Source organism: Calonectris borealis, chromosome 2 (assembly GCF_964195595.1).
Source record: "Calonectris borealis chromosome 2, bCalBor7.hap1.2, whole genome shotgun sequence".
NCBI classification, from domain to species: domain Eukaryota; kingdom Metazoa; phylum Chordata; class Aves; order Procellariiformes; family Procellariidae; genus Calonectris; species Calonectris borealis.
In genome coordinates, this window is record NC_134313.1 from 171,658,919 (window position 1) to 171,668,390 (window position 9,472).

At 59.4% G+C, this 9,472-nt stretch overlaps 1 long non-coding RNA gene across 1 annotated transcript; it reads left to right on the plus strand.

Moving 5' to 3' along the window:
- Positions 1-4,806: 4,806 nt before the first annotated feature.
- On the plus strand, positions 4,807-9,120 carry LOC142079750 (uncharacterized). The gene is made up of 3 exons (XR_012672779.1): positions 4,807-6,499; positions 8,548-8,614; positions 8,997-9,120. It is a non-coding gene; the product is annotated as an uncharacterized LOC142079750 (long non-coding RNA).
- The last annotated feature ends 352 nt before the right edge of the window (positions 9,121-9,472 follow it).

Consider the following 9,472-nt stretch of genomic DNA (forward strand, 5'->3'; position numbering starts at 1 on the left):
CCTGTGCTGCTTCTCCTCCCCGGGTAATGGGCTGGGGGGCACGGGCAGAAACCACCACGGGACTTGTAAAGCGGCCAAAGGGAAAGGACTGAAATGCTGGGGCCACCGGGTGCTTTTTGGTACAGAGGCGATGAAGATTAGTGCCCGGGCCGCGAGTGGGAAAAGGGCAGGGAAATCTAAGCCCAGTACCGCCAGTAAGCAGTTACCGTCTTTCGATGGTACGAACTGGGCGGAGAGAAGGGGAAAGGGCCGGTGAGGCGACGGTGGCACCCGGCGGGCGGAATTGGGTACTGCAGCTCTTGAGCCGCGCATGCGCGGTGGGGCGCTCTCCTCTGCTCGCTGCTGCCACCGAGCGACCAAAGCTGGGTACTGCAGCTGTTGAGCCGCGCATGCGCGGTGGCGCGCTCTCCTTTGCTCGCTGCTGCCACCGAGCGACCAGAATTCGGTACTGCAGCTCTTGAGCCGCGCATGCGCAGTGGCGCGCCTTTCTTTGCTCGCTGCTGCCACCGAGCGACCAGAATTCGGTACTGCAGCGCTTCAGCCGCGCATGCGCAGTGGCGCGCTCTCCTTTGTTCGCTGCTGCCACCGAGCGACCAAAACTGGGTACTGCGGCTCTTGAGCCGCGCATGCGCGGTGGCGCCCCCTTTCTCCCCGCTGCCGTCCGCCGGTAACGGCAATGCCGTACTGTGGTGCCTGCGGGGTGATGCCGCCGCGTTCGTTGGTTCGTTCCGGTAAGGAAACGCCGCTGCCGCCCCACGTGCGCGGTGCCGGCGGGCGCTGGGCCTGCAAAGCGCGGACCTGCAGCGCCGGTGCCGCCCCCGTGCACGCGCCGCCCGGCGGCTGCTCGCTGCTGCCGCCCCGTGGCCGAATCGCGGTACTGCAGCGCCGGCACCGCTCAGGTGCGCAGCAGCGCCGCCGCCGCCGCCGCCTTCGCTGCTGCCGCCCCGAAGCCGAAGCGTGGTCCTGCAGCCCGGCGTTCGCGCGCCGGCTCTGGCCCCTCCATGCGCCGTCCCCATCCCGGTGCCTCCCTCATCCCGGTGCATTCGTCATCCCGGGCGGCAATGGTTAGGGTGCCCCCCCCCCGCATGCCAGCACCCCCAAGAGTATCGGCGTGTCCCGGTGCTGTCCCCATCCCTGGGGCAGCTCCCCGTCCCCTGTCCCTGCGGCTGGTCGTTGGGCTCTGTGTTCCCCCAATAAACCACGGGGACGGAGGGGACCCCTGGGGACAGGGGGTGGGGACCCCCAGAGAGTAGGCTGTGCTGCCGTCGCTCCTCGGTGCTGGCCCTGCTTGTCCCCTGTCCCCCCAGCGGTGACGAACTCCGGGCCACTGGCGGGGACCCTCACTGTCACCTTCCCCCCATGCCGGTTGCCACCAGCGACAGGGACAGCGACGCACCCCCGGGGGTGTTTGGGGTCCCCAGGGTGGGAGCGGAGCTGCAGGATGCCGGGTCCCCCCTGCCCGAGCCCTGCAGACCCAGGTGGAGCGCAGGCAACCCCGGCCCTGTCCCCAGCCCTGTCTCCGCGTGGCCGTGGGTCGGTGCTGCCATTGCGTGGCCAGCGGCTGGGAGGACACAGCTCCCGCCGGCTGGGGCCAGAGGAACCCGGCAGCCTGGGGACCCCCGGGAAGGGCCGGCTGTCATGGGGACTCGGCGCCCAGGGCACCCCAGAGACCCTACAACAGGGTGCAGCATGAACTATTTTATTACCTGTGCAGTATCCATGAGTGAGTCCCCATCGTTCCCATCCTGGTCCCCCAGCGGGTCGGGGTCCCAGCTGCCCCTGGGGGTGGCTGCAGGTGTCGGGGGTGGGATCCCTTCTCCCCACGGTGCCCTCCACCTCCCCAGGGTCATCCCTCCCAGTCTCAACTCCCCACATGGTGTCCTCAATCTCCCGAGAAACACCTCTGTCCCCCAATGTCCCCCTACCTACCCCACTCCCAGGGTCCCTCCCGGACCCCAGGATTCCCCCCCTGCCCCATCCTGAGGCCGCCCCCCCCCCCATCCCCATGGTCATGAGACACACACACGCACACCCCCTCCAGCACTGGGGAGACACTGGGAAGAGCCGGCACTGCCATCTCGGGGACCTGCTAGCCCTCATCCTCCCTAAAGTCTTGCACCATGCTCTGCTCCTTGGGGGGAGTGCCCACAGTCAGGGGGGTGGGGGCTCCCCTCCTCCCCAGGGAACCCCCCCAACCTGTCCAGGGCACCCTCTGCCACCTCCCCAGGGTCCAATCACCGTAACAGGGTCTGACCCTGGGATCCCGCTGGTTAACGTCAGGTGCAAGAGAAGGTTCCTCATTACTCCTTGATTAGTTCTTAGGTGCCAGCTCGAGCTGGGTGCCTCCAGAGAGGGACCCCTACCCCGGATCACCCTCCTTGCACACCTGCACCCGTTGCAGGAGGGTCCACGCGCACCATGGGAGCCATGTGGGAACCAGAGGCGGCCTCGAGGCTGCTCAGCAGCAGTCAAAACACCCCAGTGGTTTCAGGCACCGGCTGTTTTGCTCCCGAACCCAAGGGTACTGCCGAGAAAAATAACCACCACTGTCACACGAGGGTCCTGCACAATCCCCACCATCGCACAAGGGTCCCCGTGCACCTGCCCGCCATTGCACGAGGGTCCCCTGCACACCAACCAATTGCATAAGGGTCTTCCTGCACTGCCCCCCCCATTGCATGGGTGTCTCCACACACCGACCCCCCGCTGCGCAAAGGTCCCTGCACAATCCCCACCGTTGCAGGGAGGTCCCTGCGCAGGCACCCGCCGTGCACAAGGCGCCGTGCGCATGCGCACTTCCTGGGCGGGGACTACAACTCCCGGCGTGCCCCCCGCGGGCGGCCCGGAGGAGCCGCGCGCTGATTGGCTGCGGAGGATATTTCAACGGGGCGCGCGGCGGGCTCTGCACCCAGGCGGCGGCGGCGGCGGCGGCGGCGGCGGCGGCGGCGGCGGCGGCGGCGGCGGCGGCGGCGGCGGCGGCGGCGGCGGCGGCGGCGGCGGCGGCGGCGGCGGCGGCGGCAGTCTGAGGTGCCGCGGGCACGGCGGGCTGGCGGGAGGCTGGGGACCCCCCGGGGGACTGAGGAGGGGGGCTGTGCGTCTCGGGGGGACCGGGGAGGGGGGCCGGGGGGGGCTGTGCGTCCCGGGGGGGGCCGGGGGGGGCTGTGCGTCCCGGAGGGGGCCGGGGAGGGGGGCCGGGGGGGGGGCTGTGCGTCCCGGAGGGGGCCGGGGGGGGGGCTGTGCGTCCCGGAGGGGGCCGGGGAGGGGGGCTGGGGGGGGCTGTGCGTCCCGGAGGGGGCCGGGGAGGGGGGGCTGTTCGTCCTAGGGGGGCTGGGGAGTGGGGCTGGGGGCGGGGGCTGCAGTCCCCCAAGGAGCTGGGGAGTGGGGCTGTGGGTCCTGGCGGGGCTTGAGAGTGGGGCTTGGGGCTCCCACGGGGCTGGAAAATGGTGTGGTCGGGTGCTGTGAGCACCGGGGGTCCTGGGGCTGGGAGGCGCTTGCAAACACCGGGGAGGGGCTGCGAGCATGGGGGGGCACAAGGGTTGCACCAGGGTCGGTGCACGATCACCTCCATTGTACGGGTGTCGATGTACAGCCAGCCGGGCTGCACGAGGCGCCGTGCGCATGCGCGGTCCCGGGGCGGGGACTACAACTCCCGGCGTGCCCCGCGCGGGCGGTCCGGTGGAGCCGCGCGCTGATTGGCTGCGGAGGGTATTTCAACGGGGCGCGCGGCGGGCTCTGCACCGAGGCGGCGGCGCAGCGTGAGTGTGAGGGGCCGCGGGCCCGGGGAGCCGAGGAGTGGGGCTGTGGCGGGGGGGCGGGGCGGTCCTGCAGGCTCCGGGGACGGGGGCTGGGGGGGCTCCAGGCGGGGGAGGGGCTGTGAGCATCTGGGGAGTGGGGCTGGGGGGCGGGGCTGTGTGCCCTAGGGGGGCCGCGGAGTGGGGCCGGGGCGGGGGGGCGGGGTGGGCGCTGTGTGCAAACAGACCCTCCCTGCGAGTCCCCACTGTCGCCCCGTGGGGCCGGGCACCCCCCAGCCCTCCCTGCAGGCAGACGGGCAGCCTGTAGGCAATGGAGGCCGCCCGCCCCAGCGAGGTGCTCGAGCCTGGGGGCTTCACGGGCCGAGTCGAGGGAGGAGCTGCTGGAGAGAGGGCTTAGAAACGGCCTTCTGCTCCCGAAACTGCTGGAGCATTTGAAGGGGAAGGACAGGTCCACCCCAGGGCCCCAAGGGGAAGCCCTCGGAGCAGGGACTTGGGGTTGTTCCAGGAGCAAAAGCTGGTCCCAGCCAGCTCGCCTCTGCTCCCCCGGCACCGGGATCGGACCTTTCAGTCCCGTTTCTGCCCGAAGCATCACACAAGCGCTTGCCCTCCCCGGGGGCATCTTTGGGCCTTGAGAACAGGCGCAGCAGCTGGGTTTTTGGGCTCAGAAATGGGTGCCAAGTGAGCTGGTTTGGGGGCCCAAAGCAGAAGCCGGTTTGGCCGTTTGTGCGGGGGGCTGGGAGGGCATTGGGGGCTGCGGGGGAAAGCAGGGGGTGGGCAGGGTGCGTGGAGCCTCCCCGGGGGGAGGGGCTCTGGTCCTGCTGGACCCCGAAGTGCGGGAGGCCGGCACGCACCAGGCCCAACTCAACGTCTGCGGTGGTCTCTGGGGGGAAGAGGTGGTCTCTGCTTTTCAGACCCCGCACGCCCTCTTCGAGTCCAGCTCTTGCTTGTCGACTGCTTCGAATAGTTATTAACTGATTAGTCGTACAAACTAATTAATGTTTATACAATGTCCAACTATGATATTTAATCCTAACAGTTGAGTTTTGACGGCGATTGGTTTACGACCTTGTCAAAAGCCCAGGCTGTTGCAAATAGCTGGAGCTTGTAAGGAGAAGGAGCTGAAATCAACGGTGCAGAGCTGGAGCTTCAATTAGCCAGAACCGTCGCAAGCAGGAGCTGGAACGAGACGGGGTGTCCGCTGTCTGGGGCATGCCTTAGCCAGAGGCAAAATTACCAGCAGCTGTAACGAGCGGGAGCTGCGATTCGCTGCAGTGTCTGTTTGCCGGAGCATCCGTCGGCCAGACTGCACTCCCAGCACGGCTGAAGAGCAGCCGGGCGCAGGCAGGGCTGTCCCCGGCAAGGCGCTCCGAGCGGCAGGGAGGCGAGTTGTCCTTCTGCTAGCGGGGAGCCCGAGCTCTTCCCTCGGGGATTAAATCCACGCCACGCGTGGATCCGCTCTCTTTGCGTGGAGGGTCTCTCCCGGTCCCGTTCCCGAGGGCTGAAGCGAGGTCCCCCGGGGGGCAGGCGGCAGCACGAGGCGGCGGTGTCTCCCCGGTACCCGGCAAAGGGGAGCGAAACCGGCCGGCTGGAGCTCCCGGGGTGCGCAGCCCGGCCCCGCACGGCAGAATCCTTCCCTGGGTTTTCGCCGTTGGCTGGGTGTGACAAACAGGTTCATTTTGTGCCTCCTCTTTTCCCAGCGTCACCTTCTGCGTCACGTGAAGAAAATCCTGCGTGGTTGACGCCGCTTGCTGCTCAGGTGATGGCACGTGTGGGGCCGGGGGAGCCGGGAGAAACATTGGCGCGTTCAAGGTCGCTGCAGGTGCTCCCCGTCAAACCCAGGGAAAAGGCAAATTTGCTGCCGGTGCAGAAAAGCTGATGAACAATTGCTGTGAACAGAGCGTGCCTACGTACCCTCGTTAGCGTAACTAACCCTGGGTAGTTACGAGTGTTTTCCTTTCAGGGAAAAGAATGAGCTTTCATCTACGAAAAATTAAGAGCTGCCTGTGTCCTTCTTTAAGTTCAAGTGTTTCTCTTCTGTTTGTTCATACTGATTTTATGGGCAGGTTGGAAATAGCCTTTTATTTTTATAGGCATAACTCAATTTGTAGTACTACGTGGTGTCAGGAGAGTGAATTTTGGAGCACCCAGGTATCACTAGAAACGGAATGAATGAGACACGATGGAAACTGATATTTAAACTTGATTTTTACTTGATTTTTTTTTTTCCTGAGAGTGTTGACGGCACGTTGTCCTGTGGCTCAATCCACGTTCTGTTCAGTGGAGTCTTCAGTCTAGGACTTTTAAGGAAAAAAGTTGGTCCTTCCAAAAAAGGGCTAGTCATTCATAGGCTCGAGGCATAGACTTGGAGAGCCGCTTAAGTACGTGATCAGAATTAAAGCCAAATGTCGCTTCGTGTTGCTGCTGTTGGCCTTCACTTTCGTTAATTTCCCCGCTGCTCCGTCATGGTTGGGAGCTCTGAATCATCATTTTTTTCACTCCCTAACGCATTTTTCTCCCCAAGGAGAGGCTACGTTTAAAAGTTACTTAGTTTCCTCGCAAATGCATCGGTCAATAAAACGGAGTTATGATTATTAAAACCACACAAATGACACCGGTCTTACAGATCTGGACTATTTCTGAACACGTGTTCATCGCGTGCAGATGTCATCGGGATACGGATCACCTGCATTTCATGCTCTGACGAGACAATCTGCTGAGACAGGGACGAGCTCCAAAAGAAAAAAAAGGTACAACGTCAAGGTTTTGTTTTGTTGTTGGTTTTTGTGGGCTTTTTGTGTTTGTGTTATTTTTTGGTTTGGGTTTTTTTTTTTTTTTAAAAAGAGTGCGATGTTGACTGGTGGCAGCCTGCAGAGCTCTCTTGCTGCCTGACCTCTCCTTTCCTTCTCTGTCACTCCTCTTTCGTGGCTGTAATTTTCACTCGGGTAGTTTTAGAAGAGCGATTTAGTTCCTCGCCTGTGTAGATGTGCTGGTAATACCTGGAAGGTAAATGCTTGAACCGGTAGCGAATAACTTGGCTACAAGTAGAATTTCTGAAGGAAGAACAACAACAGCAGGAAGCAAGTAGCGAGTTACCCCAAATTTGTGTGTGTCAAACACATCAAAGTTTTATTGCCAAACATTGTTTGGCAATGTGTTCCAAATGGCTCGTTTTGGTAAACATAAATTTTCAGGAAGTTCAGGGTTGTGTGTGGAAAAACGTGCCCCTCTGTCTAGGTGTCCTGCTACGTAAATAGCATCAGTCAGTAGCACATCCAGCGGCAGGGCTGCTGTTCCCTGCTCTCGATATTGCCGTAGTAGTGTTGTGATATTTCGACCTAAGAGGCGGGTTTAGGAATGGAAGGAGAATGCCTGCGTCCTGCAAGGGCTACGAATGCCGACCCTTTTCTCTGCCTGCTGCTTTCCTGTGCGTGAGATGAAACTGTATTGTTTTTCTCCCTTGTTCCCGGTAGAAATATTTCTGAAGCTGTCGCTGCTGTGGGTTTGCAATGTGCGTTACTGCGTTTTTGTAGAGTTCTAGTTACGGATCGTTTCTGCCGCGGCAAAGTGTCAAGATACGGTTTTCAGTTTAAAGCTTCAGAAGCTGCATTCGCTGAAATCGGCGTAGGTGAAGCTGGTTGTTGTGGTTTAACCCGGCAGGCAGCTAAACACCACGCAGCTGCTCGCTTGCTCCCCCTGCCCCCAAAGTGGGGTGGGGGAGAGAATCGGAAAAAAAAGTGAAGTTCGTGGGGTGAGGTAAAGACAGTTTAATGGGACAGAACAGGAAGGGGAAACAATCGTAACGATAAAAGAATATACAAAATAAGCGGCGCACAATGCGATTGCTCACCGCCCGCCGACTGATGCCCAGCCGGTCCCCGAGCGGCAGTCGCCGCCGCCCGGCCAACTCCCCCAGCTTATGTACTGAGCGTGACGTCATATGGTATGGACTGTCCCTTTGGCCGGTTTGGGTCATCTGTCCTGGCTAAGGTCCCTCCCAGCTTCTCGCTGGCAGGGCATGAGAAGCTGAAAAGTCCCCGACTAGCGTAAGCGCTACTTAGCCACAACTAAAACATCAGCGTGTTATCCACGTTTTTCTCGTCCTAAATCTAAAACACAGCGCTATACCAGTTACCAGGAAGAGAATTAACTCTATCCCAGCCGAAACCAGGACGCTGGTCTTGCGCATGATCCCGCTGTGCTCGCAGGGGTGCTCAGTGGCTCCTCATCAAAACAGCGAGGTGTGTGTGGACGTCCGTAGGGTTGCGCTAGGGGTCTGGGGGCGTTATGTATTTTTGCTGTTGGAAGACGGAATAGAGCGTGTGCCTGTTAAATCTAACGATGGTCGAAGGTTGGGAGGGACCCTGAGCAGGTTTGGTGGCACAACTGCAGTTTTCAAAGATCTCGACCGTTTGGAGAAACGGCCTGGAAAAAAGGATTCCTCTTTTGCAGCGAGTTCGCGAGGACAGACGGGTTGCCGTACTCTTTAACAAAAATACTCAACTTGGGACGTATCGGGTGAGGAAATCGCGGCTCTACTTAGGCTTGAGAAAACGTACGTAGGTGTCTGTGCCTGTCACCTGCGCGTCTCTAGGCAAGTGAGTTCTAAAGCTGCCGATGAGCCAAAAGAAAAGGCACGGTTGTCTAAAACATGCAGAAGCTCTAGTGGCCTGTCTCAACAACTGCACCAAAGATGATGCAAAATACTTTCTCCTCCACTCAGTTGTAGTCTTCACAGAAAAGGAAGCTTTGTGCTAAACGTGTTTGTTTTTTTTTTTTTTTTTTCCTTTCCTCTCAGCAGAATGTCAACTGCCGTGAAAGTACGAGACGGATGGAAAGGATCCATAGTGGTCTGCAAGTACAAGGTATGCCTGTGATGTGTGTCTGCATTTTTCCTAAGGTGCTTGTAGTGTGGACTTTACAGTTAACACGAAGAATGTGGCAGCTCTCCTTCTATCTGATTTTTTTAACATGAAATATTTTAACACAAATACTAAAAATAAAGGTCTGTTCTGGAGCGTGGTACGCCTATTCAAGGCTTGCTTTCCTTCGTCTGTTTTCTCTTCCTGAAAGCAGAGTCTTCTGTTTCTGTGCGCTTGCTATTAAAGGGTGCTGTGAAAATAATGTTGGACTAGAAGAGGAAAGGAACCGTTTGTAAGAGTTCGGACGTTCGGGAGAAACAGGCTTTGTTTTCACGATAAAAGCTTTATGCTTTTTCAGTCAGTCAGTGTTTAAAATACCTTACAGGAGCACTCGAAAACCTTACTGAGATACTGGCATCTGTGCTAAAAGCAATCAAGGTCAAAGAAGAGGCGTGGACAACACGGGACAAATCGGCGTCGCTTCGGTGTGTTTTCCAGGCTTTCCCGAGAAGCGGTAGCAGCCTCGTAACTAGCGACAGAGAGTCCTGATGTGTTTTCGGTGAGTTACTGATTCTCTAATGTCCTTTTTCCTAACCTGCAGCGCGTAATTTTGACTTCGGGTGGAAAGAGATTTTCCAGAATGGAAATCTTTTTCATTCAAAGGAGTTGCCTTTTACAAACTTCCCATCAGAATGGATCTTCAGAGATGACGTGCTTGGCAGTAGAAGTCATCCGCAAGGAGACTTTTCACTCTCTCTGGAAAAAAAAAAGGAGTTAAGTCGATTTCCTTGCAAGGACCCAAGCGCAGCACATCTTCCAATAGTCGACGTATGGCTGATCTTTGGTTCTCGGGTGTAACGG